Here is a 13,894-nt window from a genome sequence, read left to right as displayed (position 1 = left end):
ATAATCTATTAATATCCCCTCAGCTTGCTTAGGGCTTCTATTCAGCCACAGGGAGCTATAACACAGAAATAATAAGCTCTTCAAGGCAGACACCTAGTCTAAGGAAGATTTTGGCTTGGTTGGCTTGTTCCCTAAATTACACAGATTTCCTTGCACCTTCCATTTCCTTAGATTTTTGTCACTGGTACAAGCACAACATATTCACTACCATGAGAATGATAGAAATGACTTAAAAGTGACTGCTGCCCAATTTATAAGACTCAACACATAATCTATGAAAATTTAGAGCCCATGAAGAGTTCATTCATCTCTCACCTTTCTTAACTCTTTAAAAAATTTTAAGCATGCTAAAGAACCCCAGAGACTCTAATAAAAAGTTATTAGAAACAATCCACACCTTCAGCAAAGTTGCAGGATACAAAATAAACCCACATAAGTCATCAGCATTTTTATATATCACTAACAAAACCCAACAGTTAGAATTACAAAAAGAAATTCCATTTAAAGTAACTACTTTATATAAAATATTTAGGAATCTATTTGCCAAGGGAAAATCAGAAACTTTATGAGCAGAACTACAAAATACTTTCCACACAAATTAAATCTGAACTAACCAACTGGAAAAATATTAAATGCTCTTGGATTGGGCGAGCAAATATAATAAAGATGACAATACTACCTAAACTAAACTATTTATTTAGCGCTATACCAATCAGACTCCCAAAAAACTACTTTGATGACCTAGAAAAAATAACAACAAAGTTCATATGGAAAAACAAAAGGTCAAGAATTTCAAGGGAATTAATGAAAAAAAAAATCGAATGAAGGTGGCCTAGTAGTACCAGATCTAAAATTATATTATAAAGCAGCAGTTACTAAAACCATCTGGTATTGGCTAAGAAATAGACTAGTTGATCAATGGAATAGGTTAAGTCCAAAGGACAAAACAGTCAATAACTTTAATAATATAGTGTTTGACAAACCCAAAGACCCCAGTTTTGGGGATAAGAGCACATTATTTAACAAAAATTGCTGGGAAAATTGGAAATCAGTATGGCAGAAACCAGGCATTGACCCACACTTAACACCGAACACCAACATAAGGTCAAAAAGGTCAAAATAGGCATAAAGTATGAGATTATAAACAAATTGGAAGAGCATAGGATAGTTTACCTCTCAGACCTGTGGAAGAGGGAGGAATTTATGACCAAAGAAGAACTAGCGATCCTATTGACCACAAAACAGAAAATTTTGATTATATAAAATTAAAAAGTTTTTGTACAAACAAAACAAATGCAGACAAGATTAGAAGGGAAACAATAAACTGGGAAAACATTTTTACAGTCAAAGGTTCTGATAAAGGCCTCATTTCCAAAATATATAGAGAATTGACTTTAATTTATAAGAAATCAAACCATTCTCCAATTGATAAATGGTCAAAGGATATAAACAGACAATTCTCAGATGAAGAAATTGAAACTATTTATAGACATATGAAAATATGCTCCAAATCATTATTAATCAGAGAAATGCAAATTAAGACAACTCTGAGATACCACTACACACCTGTCAGATTGGCTAGAATGAATGGGAAAGATAATGCGGAATGTTGGAGGGGATGTGGGAAAACAGGGACACTGATACATTGTTGGTGGAATTGTGAACACATCCAGCCATTCTGGAGAGCAATTTGAAACTATGCTCAAAAAGTTATCAAACCCTTTGATCTAGCAGTGTTTCTACTGGGCTTATATCCCAAAGAGATACTAAAGAAGGAAAAGGGACCTGTATGTGCCAAAATGTTTGTGGCAGCCCTGTTTGTAGTGGCTAGAAGCTGGAAAATGAAAGGATGCCCATCAATTGGAGAATAGTTGAGTAAATTGTGGTATATGAACATTATGAATATTATATGTTCTGTAAGGAATGACCAGCAGGATGAATACAGAGAGGACTGGTGAGACTTACATGAACTGATGCTAAGTGAAATGAGCAGAACCAGGAGATCAGTATATACCTCAACAACGATACTGTTTGAGGATGTATTCTGATGGAAGTGGATCTCTTCGCTAAAGAGAGCTAATTCAGCTTCAATTGATCAAGGATGGACAGAAGCAGCTACACCCAAAGAAAGAACACTGGGAGATGAATATAAACAGTTTGCATTTTTGTTTTTCTTCCCAGGTTATTTATACCTTCTGAATCCAATTCTCCCTGTGCAACAAGAAAACTGTTCGGTTCTGCACACATATATTGTATCTAGGATATACTGTAACCTATTCAACATGTAAAGGACTGCTTGCCATCTTGGGGAGGGGGTGGAGGGAGGGAGGGGAAAAATCGGAACAGAAGTGAGTGCAAGGGATAATGCTGTAAAAATTACCCTGGCATGGTTCTGTCAATAAAAAGTTATTAAAAAAAAAATTTAAGTATAGCCCCGTGGCTTCTTGGCATGAGGAGCTCTCTTTGTGGAAACTTTCTCCACTGAAGCAGGAAGTCTACATGTACATTTTTAGAGAATTGCTTAGGGCACTGGGAAGTAGTAATAGTTAACATTAGTTTATAGATTAATAAAGGTGTTGTAAGGATGACTTAAGGAGAGGGAGGAATACATGGGAAACTATGGCAATATAAGAAATAGGATATCAATAAAAATGTATAAAATAAAAATAAAGCACACCAGAGATAATAATAAATAAAAGATAAGTGAGTATAACATTTTATAGCTGTTTCTCTCTTTTCCTCAGGTGAAGTCAGACTAGCTGTTGACTCATACATATCTACTATACATACAATGGGAACTGCCTTAAAACGGTTTGCAAAGCCTTTTAAATATACAATCTCTTTTGATCCTCCTAATAATCTTGAAGGTAGGGGCTTATCATTATTCCATTTTCAGAGCAAAGAAAACTAAGTTCATACAGCTATTAGTGTCAGAGTCAGAATTTGAACTTAGGTCTTGCTAGCTCCAAGTCTCACACTCTAATCTACCAGGCCACCTGATTTTGCCTATGGTCCCTCAGTAAGTAATTTTCAAAGGCAAGATTTGAACCCAGCTATTCCTGGTTCCAAGGCTTGATCTTCTTTTTATTATGCCACTCTGCTTCTTTTTATATCTATCTACTTTTTGGTGATGAAATTTGTGAACTATAGGATTCTGTTCTTTAAAAATTCATGTAATATATCCTCATCCACCTTCATTATTCATATAGTCTTCCTTCCTTAGCATTAATATTCACGTCACTTCCTTATCAACCCTTCTAAAATGTAATGGTAATGATAGTAATAATAATAGCCAGTATTTACATACTGCCTACTATGTGCCAAAACTCTGTACTAAATGCTTTACAGATAATATCTCATTTGACTCTCACAATATCTCACAAAATCATTCTATTTATAACCTTCCCTTGTAGAGTTGGAGAAATTGAGATAATATTTGTTAAATGACTTGCCCAAGGTCATATAGCCTTTAAGCAGATAAGTCTGGATTTGAACTAAGGAATTCCTGACTTTAAGACCAAAAATTCTCTATTCAACATGGCACCTCACTGCCTCCCAATAGAGATGGTTGTAGTAGTGGTGATAGTTCTCTTTCCTTTCTTCCCTTTTCCCCTCCCTCCCTCTCTCCTCTGTCCTCTCCTGTCTCTCTTCTCTGTGTGTATTTGTCTCTGTCTGCCTCTCTCTGTGTCTCTGTTTCTTAGTAGATCAATTTCTCTATCTCTTTTTGTATCTTTTCTATATGTGTCTCTCTCTGAATGTGTGTCTCTGTCTCTGTTTCTATTTCTTTCTGACTCTGTTCTCCTCTCTCTCTCTCTATCTCTTTCTCCCTCTCCTCCCCCACCGTTGTATGAGCATGTGTGCGTGATCATCAATGAGACATGCTCTCTCAGGAATTTAGACTGAGAAATGATTACCAATGTCAAATTCAAATTATCATTTCCATTCTCTTTGAACCAGTGGTATCACACTACTCATGCATGCTCTTTCCTCCTCATGTACTGTCTTATTTCCATGAATGTCATCTTCTCTTGGAATTCAATATTAAATTAATGCAGTGGTTTTTATCACTCTTGCTTATCTCCATTCCAGTCTCACTGGGCGCCATTTATAGCACATAGGTTTTGTTAAAATGCACATTTTTTTAAGAAGAGAAAAACTATATAAATGCATATTTGAGACTCAGAATTGCAGCTTTCCTCATACCATCTATTCAGGGCACTTTCCACCATTCATTTTTGCTCTGTCATTCAAGTCTCTCACTAACTGACTGCTTCATTTTCACTGGATAGCACAGACTAATTTCTGTGGGATAGATGCCAGTTGCCCTGTAGATATGTAATTTTCATTGGCTTATCTTTGCTCATTATTCTATTCTTGATATCATTATGCAGGAAAAATCTGAAGATTACTAAATAACAAGGCTTTCCAAAATGTTGCTATGTTTAAACAAGAGATAAAATAACAAGAGAATAGTAGACTGAAAGCATTTGCATTTCATTTGCATTCTATACAGAGAGCTAATACTTGACAGTGAAGAGTAAAATGATTGGTTTATTCTCAGGAGTTTGGGTGAGTGAAAAAGTTAAGACAAGCCACAAAGCAGTTGAGCTTATCAAAATAATGATCTAAACAGAGAGCCAGGCAAGCAGATCTTCCTACCCCACCTCCAAGTTGTCAGAAAACTAAAATAATGAGATTACTACAAATGCAACAAAAAATCTATTGCAAAAGAATTAAATTATGACAATGTCCTACTGAAACAAGTTCTCCATTAAAGAAAATCATTTTATGACAATTTCATAAATGTCTCCAATATCATAAAACATATGTAATAAAGTCTCATTTGATATTCATAGGTACTCCATGATTTAAGAAAGTGGCTTAGGCAAGACTGCACCCATTTCACAGATAAGAAAGGTGAGTCTCAAAGAGCTCACTGTCTTGCCTAAAGATGCATAGCTACTAAGTAACAACTGGAGCTTGAACCTAGAAGGATGTTAGTTTTGGAAGAAAGCCAAAGGCTGATTGATTAAGTCTTCATTTTGCAGAATAAGAATCATGGAAAACCTTAATCAGCAAGTAAATTTGGACTCAACATAATAGATAGCTGATTGCTTCTTTCCAATCATCTGATAAAAATGCTTTCACATCATGCACTCTATCCAGAGTTGGCCAGGTCTTGATTACTTTCAACGCTGTAATTTTTTGAGTTTAGAAACATTCACTTTATATGAATTTTGACACATTTTAACTTTAGGCAATCAGGCATCTCAATAGAATACCAGCCATGGAGTCAGGAAGACTCCTCTTCCTGAGCAAATCTGACCTTAGACACTAGATGGGAGACCCTGGGCAAGTCACTTAATCTCGTTTGCTTCAGTTTCCTCATCTGTAAAGTGAGTTGGAGAAAGAAAAAATTACTCTAGTATTTTTGCTAAGGAAACCTCAAAAGGGGTCACAAAGAATTAGATACAACAAATTGACTAAACAACAACAACTTTAGACAACTTTCTCAGGCTTCACTTTATCTTAATAAATGATGTGTGGAAAAGACAGATAGCATGGTGAAGGAAAAGGTAGCTTCAGACTCAAAAAGATCATTTTAGTTTCTGTGTAACTCTTGTCCCAATCATTTTCTTCATCTGATAATAAATACAAAAATAGTCACATTACTTTCCTCAAAAGGTCTTAATAAAAATTAAATGAGAATATATTTCAATGGTTTTGTAACTCATAACTCTGGGAGCTATTGTGGTCTTCTAATGGCTCCAACTACTTTTTCTCAGGAATTCCTAACTCATCCCCACTGCATCTGGGCCATCCCCAATCATCCTGATCTATATCTGGCCACTAGACACAGATGGCTCTTGAGAGATCACTCACTTCAATCCAATTTCCTTGAAGTCATAGCATCACCTCCCTGATATCACAGTTGTCCTTGAGAATGAAGGACAAACAACAACAACCTATCACTTCCATAAAGTAGACAAAATATACTCAATTGAACTGCATGCCTTTCATATTTTTATTGCATTGCAATGATTCATTTTCAATAGTTTTAGTGTATTCTGAAAACAATATTCTGAAAACAAAACCTTGTTGGAGCTATCATTCTCTAATAATTCCAAGAAAATTTCATATAAAAAGCACCATTTCGATACAAAGTTGAAAGTATTATTATTTGCTCTTTTTATCATAATAGAAGCAGTCTGCACTGCTTTGATTGAATATTGGTTTTAAGGAAAGAAAATCTGAATATAGATCCTACTCCTAGCATTTACTATCTTTGGGACTCTAATAAATCCTGAATCTCTCTGAGTCTCTGGCATCTAAGATTATGAGTTATAGACAGGTTACCACCTATATTCACTAAAAATTTTCTCACACTGACAAAATCACAGGTTCTTAATGTATCACCGTATTGAAGCAAAACTGAAGGAAATCTTAGCAAATAGTGAAAGTTGGAACAATGAAGTCAAGATAATCAGAGAATGAACCAATTACTGATTAATAGATTAAAATGCAATTGGGAAATCTTTAATAGAACAAATAATCAATCAATAAACATTTATTCATCACCCACTATGTACCAGGTATTTTACTAAAAATAGGAAATAAAATAAATTATAGATGATATTAATATATGGTATTTTTAAGTCAATTAATTGCTACTTAATGCCTTCTCTTTTGACATTACTATTTATTGATATAGCATTGTTCAGAATAAAACTGAACAATATAAAGAAGTTAGAAAGAGGTAAATCATCTACCCCTGGAGGATTTGGACAAACCTATTGTAGACCCATTCAGGTCTCACTGTGGATGAAGGATTAAGACTCAGAGACTGGGAGTGAATCTGGCTTTCTAGAGATAAAAGGAAGATATCTTTTGAAGGGAAAACAATCTATCACTTAGATCTAGATTTGGAAAATTATCAAGTTGTTCTGTCTTGCCCTACTCTTCATTATCCCATTTAGGATTTTCTTGGCAGATACTGGAGTGGTTTGCCATTTCCTTTTCCAGTTCATTTTACAGATGAGGAAGCTGAGGCAAACAGGATAAATGACTTGCCTAGGGTCACATTGCTAGTAAGGGTATAAGATTTGAACTCAGGATTTGAACTCAGAAAGAGAGTCTTCCTGACTCCAAGCCTAGCACTCTGTCTACTGAATCACCTAAGTACCCTGTAAAAAGATGGAACCATAATAACAATACCTGAATTTCACCCTTTGTTACTACAGTTAATTGTACAGGAAGTGTAAGTTTGAGAAGAAATTGGAGTGACTGTTTAGCAGTCCCAAGTCATTTTTTCTTTCCAAGGGAAATCCAAACTCCAGTTTGTTGTTCATCCTTCATTCTTGAAGTGGACCAATGACATCAAGAGGGTTATATACTGACTTGCAAGTGAATTCCATATAAGTAAGGCAGAATTGTGCAAACTCATCAGCCTCATTTTCTCTTCCAGAATCATCTGAGTTAAGTAGCAAATTTAAGTCACAATGATCAATGGTGGCTCCTAAAGTAGTCTCAAAAATGGGGAGCCTGCATACATCTATATATGAAAAGCAAAAAGAAACATAAATTCTTTGTAGACTACTATAAGGCCTCTTTGTTATCCACATTTCCAGCAGGTTTTTAAAACCATATTTTAAAGACTATTTCAATATCATTACATTTGTTTATAATCCTATATATTTTATTTTATGCATTTAGAAATATTATTCTGAGAAAGGGTCCAGAGGTTTCATTCAGGGATCCAAAAGAATCTATGATACAAAAATTAAGAACCCCTACTCTTTAGAATGAAGACAACAATGGAAATGTGAACTTGATCACATGAAAAAATTGTCATGTGATGAGGGACCCCAGAGTGTAAATAGCATATGGGAAGGCTTGGCAAAATAGGCTGACACAGACTTGGTAGCTGACCTAGATTTCCTTGACCAAAAGGAGACATGGGTATGACTTTTAGAGATGTTCCTTGAAGGATGGTGAAGACCTAGAAATGGTTCTTTTCTTTGTTCTTTTGTTGAATCTTTTGTATAATAAATTTGTCTCATTTGCTATGATCTCTATTACAAGATAATGGGGTCACAGGGCTGTAATTGAAAAGGATTTTAGATCAAACAGCAAGCATCTATAAAGCAATATGTGCCAATCAAGAGAAAACATAGATTAGTAGAAAGAGATCCATCCTTAAAGTAAAAAAGATATACATACTGACATATGCTGACTGTGTGTGATCCTGGACAAGTGCTCTGGGCAACTTTCTAGGACTAGAAGTTAGAGATAAAGTGTCAATTTGCATTAATAGAGGGACTTTCCTTAGTAGGAAGTTCCCAATGTTAATGAAATCACATCTACTGTTTATGTCTCCATACCAGGCACTAAGCAATATTATTTACATCAAAAGGAAATGGAAAAAAAAAAAAAAAACAAAAAACAAAGAACAGTTTCTTGTCTCATTTCACGGATGAAGAAACTGAGATACAAATACTTAGTAGATGGAATCAGATTATGGCTCTTTTTTACTGCTATTGCCTCCAGTATTCTAGATTAGAGACTTTTCTCAGTCAATAAACAGAAAAAAATCTCTTTCAAAGTTGACCCAGACATTTACCAAATTCTTGGTTATGTCTCTCTACTTTAATTAGAAAAGGTAAGAATATTAATTTTGCTAGTTAATACTATCTTCCTTCAAAAAGGGGTAATGATCATGAATATATTTCTAACATTTCTAGCCTTGTGTCTAGACTGAAAATCTAATAAAGCAAAGAAACAATGGGAAAATTTAAAAACTTGAGTAGTTTCCTGCTGAGGCAACAGCAGCTCTGGTCAAGCTCCAATCCTGATGGAAATCTTGCTTGTACCTTTAGAATGAAGAAATTTCTCTTTATCACATTCCTGTCCCTATCTGGGCATGGAGGTGCTTGGGAGAAGGTACTGATTAAGAGTCTGAAAATAGGGGTCCTTTGCCCTTGAATGGATTAAGTCTTAAGGATTTAACCCTGCTCTTAAGGACAAGAAGTCTAATCACCAAATATTTCTCCTTGTCCACTGCTAAACTTTTATTTCTTCAATTTTCTCAAAGCTGGTCATGTTCATCAGCCTTCTCTTTCAGAAATTTATCAACCATTCCCTCTTTCTGTGATCATTTTTTTTTTCTTTCACATCTTTCACTCTTGGACTTGTAGATACTTGATTGTATTATAAACTGGTTTGTTTTTAGTGACCACCACTGTCCAGGATATCAGGAACAAATGACTTTTTGTCCATTCCTTCCAGATTCCTTCTGAAGTACTGAGTTCCACCTACATCCAAAAGCAGTCTGGCCAGCATTTTTCTCCTTGAGTCATGTGATAAGCATCTTGGCAAGGCCTTGTTTCTCAAAAGTGTTCCTCCAATTCAATCTGGGGTGATGAAAGACCTCAGAGAGCTTTTCACTTGGAAACATTTTACTTATGTAATTGGGTGTGCTATTCTGAGAAGCCTAGGCTGAGAAACAAGCGACCTCATAACTCATTGCAAAGTCAGGACCCATGCAGTCTAAGGTAAATGTGATTAGGATGCAGTCTTTGCTTATTTCTCTCTGTGTGTCTCTCTGTTTCTCTCTGTGTGTCGCTGACTCTCTATCTTTATGTCTCTGTCTTATGCTATGTGTATCTCTGTATATATGTGTATCTTTGTCTCTCTCTTCTTCTGTCTCTTTTCCTCTGTCTGTCTCTGTCTCTGTCTCCCCTCTCTGTATCTGTATATGTGTATGTGTGTGTGTCTCTCTCTCCTCCTCCCACAATGGTCCTTAATGCTTGCTTTCCAAAAGCATTGCTTAATCCCCTTTTGTTTTTAAACTTTATTATTTGTGAAATTTCTGCAGGATTGGTATATCAGATGGCTTTGAATATTTTCCATTTCTTAAGCTTTTCAAACGTCACTTCAAATGTTGGGTTATTCATTTACATCTTTAAACACTTGTCCTTGTGAGTCTATGCAATTAGTAAATGCTAAGATAATGAATAAGATGGATCTTTTCCAAAAGCATGCATTTATCTTCACAGGTGTTCATGAGTTGAGAACACATGATGCCAGAGATGTCTGTTTAAAATGCCAAATGCTGTACCAGATCATAGAGATGCAAATTAAAAAAAAAAAAAAAAAAGATCCTGCCTTCAAGAAGTTTACATTCTACTAGGGAAAACAACGTGTACATTTATAAAAGGACTTTAGGACACATTATCCAACTCCATTTTTCAGAGGAAAAAACTAAGACAGAAAAGATGAATGCTTCCACATTGATTACATAGAGAATAAAATTCAGAGATGGGAATTAGATAGAGAGATGACAAAGTCTGCACCAAGGCAGGACCTTATGGAGATTGGCCATTGTTGTTCAATCCCATCCAACTCTTCATCATCCTGTGGATCACATTTTCTGCAGGGTTTTCCTGGCAAAGATACTGGAGTGGTTTGTCATTTCCTTCTCACGAATAAAAGTAAACAGAGATTAAACAGACTTACCCAAGTGTGATCTTTAAGATTGGATTTGAACTCAGATCTTCCTGACTCCAGAAGCAATTAGAGTTTAACACTCTATCCAATGAGCCATCTAGCTGCCTCTGGATTAGGCCTGCTATAATGACTCTTTATCAAGTCCCATACCAATTCTCCTGAGAGGTGGTATCTTTGAACTTTATCACCAATTTACTTTTCTCCCTCTCTCAAGGACATGGCACTCTCTACAATAGCTCATTTCCTCCTTTGCTCTGGTTTCCGCGATCAACACAATTGCTTCCCAATTCATCCAGGAAATTTTATCTGGTTCTATGAGTTGCCTTTCTAACCCATTCCAATCTATGAACCCCAATTTATTTTCTGCTTTTGATTAGCACTATTTACTATCTAGTATAAGCAATATATAGTATATGCTATATATAGTATGAGTGTATGTGTGTGTGTATGTGTGTATGTATATATATATGTATGTACATATATATATATATACACCATAGAGAGACAGAGAGAGGGTAGAGAGAGACAGAGAAAGAGATAGAAATACAGAGAGAGAAAGAGACCTAGAGAGACCAAGAGAGAAAAGGAGAAAGAGACCACAAGACAGAGACAGAGAGATAGAGAGATATACAGAAAAAGACAGAGACACAGAGAAAAAGAGACCATGAGAAAGAGACACAGAGACACAGATAGGGGAGAAAGACAGAAAAGAAACCAAGAGAGATAGAGGCATATATAATGTATACTGTATATAATATGCATATATATAATACACATATACATATATATGTATGGTGGAACAAATTAGAAAAATAAAAATAATAGTTAATATTATTTAGGGCCTACTATGTGCTAGGCATCATACTTGATCCTTGCAAAAATCCTGGGAGTTAGATATTACTATCCCATTTTAAAATCAAGTAAACTGAAGCAATTAGAGTTTAAGTGACTTGCTCAGAGTCACATAACTAAAATGTGTCAGAGGCCAGATTTGAAATCAGCTCTTCCTGACTCTAAACATCATCATCATGGCATTTATATAGTACTTTAAGGTTTTAAAGGAGCTTTGCATATTTTAATCCTCATAATAACTCTATGAGGAAGGTACTCTTATTTCTATGTTACAGATAAGAAAAATGAAGCACAGAGAAGTCAAGACCCACTCAGGGTCACACAGCTAATAAATATATGAAGCTGAATTTGAACTCAGGTCTTCCTATCCACTGTGCCATTTCATTTCTCCTTTTAAAAAGGGGGAGGGGGGAGGGACACCAGTAACCAGTATTTTGACTACTATAGCACATATCATCATTATGGCATGAAAGGAAAGGAGGCCAGTATTCCTTTTGATCAGGGTGAGAAAAGTTCTCCTGGCTTTTACAACATATATGCAGTTAAGATTTTGCTGTTTATTCTGTAACTTCCCACAATGTCAACACAAACACCTAACAATATTTTTAAAGGCCATGTCATATTATAGAAAAAAGCACCACACCCAGCATCAAAAGACTAGGGTTTAAATTGTGTCTCTGAGACTTTCTATTTGTGCAAATTCAAGCACATGGTTTGACCTCTCTAGGCCTCAGTTTGCTTATCTGTAAAATGAATGGGTTGGATTGGATGGCCTCGGAGATCCCTTTCAGCTCTGGATCTATGATCCTACAGAGAATGGATTCTTCTTCTCATAACAGAATTCTAATACAGTACCTTCCATTCACTTCACAAATTAATTCTTTTACCTTTTCTTCTGTCCAGTCCCAATATAGATAAAGATGCCCATGATAGAAATGCCCTGGAAGAATAGGCATATAATTCAGGCCACCCTCCAGGAAGCCAAGATCACAGGAAGAACATGACTAATCTACACTGGACTCCTTATATAACTTATAAGATGACAGCCTGGTGTATCTGGCTCCTCACTCAAAACTTTCATTCTTCTTGTCCTCTGTAAGAATGAGAGAACTAGTACATGGGACCCTTCTGGGGAAAACAGGTAGTCCAATGGCTTTCTCATCTATTACAGCTAAGTTACACAATAGATACAGTTCTGGGCTTGAAGTCAGAAAGGTCAGAATTGAAATCCTAACTCAAATTCTTACTCTGTGATCTTAAGAAAGTCATTTAACCACTATGGATATCAGTTTCTTCATATGTAAAAAGAAGAGACTAGTCTAGTTTACCTCTAAGATCCTTTTTGTCTTTAAAACTATAATACTGGGAGCAACTAGTTGATGTAGTGGATAAAGCACCAGCCCTGAAGTCAGGAGGACCTGAGTCCAAATCTGGCTTTAGACATTTAATACTTCCTGGTTATGTGACTTAACTCCAAATGCCTCAGCAAAAAAAGAAAAAAAAAAACAACTTACAATTCTGTGATCTTATGGCCTGTATCCCCATTACATATGCAGACATTGAATAAATATTATTTGATTGACTGAGACCATTGATTCTTAGAAATCAGTCATTCTGGTCTCATTTTTATAGATGAGAAAACAAGTCCAGCAAGTTCAAGAAAATTGCCAAAGATTACCAAGAAGGGGAAAAGTTTCAGATCCCATGCCAAATCCAGTGTTCTTTATATAGTATTACGTTGTCTCTTATTATAAGTGCTGTACTAGATTTTTATGTTCAAGGTACTTCACAATAACCTGTGGACTGGGAGACCAGTGTCCTGGAGAAATAAAAATGGGAACCCATAGGAATCCTCTCTGTGTTCATCTTGAAGACAGCCTAAAGCTCACTAACCTTAAGGTCCCTGAAAGCCTCCTAAAAGGTTGGAAACAACATCACATATGGGTTCAATTCTGTTTCTGATGCTTACTGTGTGGTCTTGTACAGTATTCTCCTGTACAAAAAAAGAGGAGGTTAACCAGATCACCTCAAAGGTCTCATCCAATTTTGTCTATGAACCTATGAACTTAAAATGAACAGCATGCAAGCAGAATCCATCAAGCAAAGGGGAAAAAGAACTTTGGTAAGAACAATAAATCAGTCTCCAGAAACATCCTGCTGACATTGGCTCCCTGAATCCTGGTTCCCTGCCTGTAGGCTGACATTCCTGGTTTTGACCTGGAGCTATTATATTCTCTTGGTAGCACAGCCCCAGCTGCCACCCTAACCCAACTGTCAATAGCTCTTCTCTTATAATCCTCCTTTTCTCCTGCCCCTTCCTTCTTCTTGTGGCTTGTGTCTCCATGACTACAGAAACAGCTTCTCTAGCCTGGCTCTGTCCAATCAACTATCTATCATTAACCCTTGCTTTCCAAGGAGCAGCCCACTTTCTTACTTGCTCTGCTTCCAATTTTGAGAATGGTTATTTAAATTTCCCTCATTTTTTCTAATCATTCCCCCCAAAATTGATATTCTAAGATATGTATAAATACTGTAA

The 13,894-nt window shown here is 35.9% G+C and overlaps 1 pseudogene; it reads left to right on the top strand.

The window, feature by feature from the left end:
- Positions 1-11,817: 11,817 nt before the first annotated feature.
- On the top strand, positions 11,818-11,965 carry LOC127539519 (uncharacterized; annotated as a pseudogene).
- The last annotated feature ends 1,929 nt before the right edge of the window (positions 11,966-13,894 follow it).

The sequence above is a fragment of the Antechinus flavipes genome, chromosome 5 (assembly GCF_016432865.1).
Source record: "Antechinus flavipes isolate AdamAnt ecotype Samford, QLD, Australia chromosome 5, AdamAnt_v2, whole genome shotgun sequence".
In the NCBI taxonomy this organism is placed as follows: domain Eukaryota; kingdom Metazoa; phylum Chordata; class Mammalia; order Dasyuromorphia; family Dasyuridae; genus Antechinus; species Antechinus flavipes.
The sequence above is the reverse complement of the archived record's forward strand: the minus strand, read 5'-3'. Positions and strand labels throughout refer to the sequence as shown.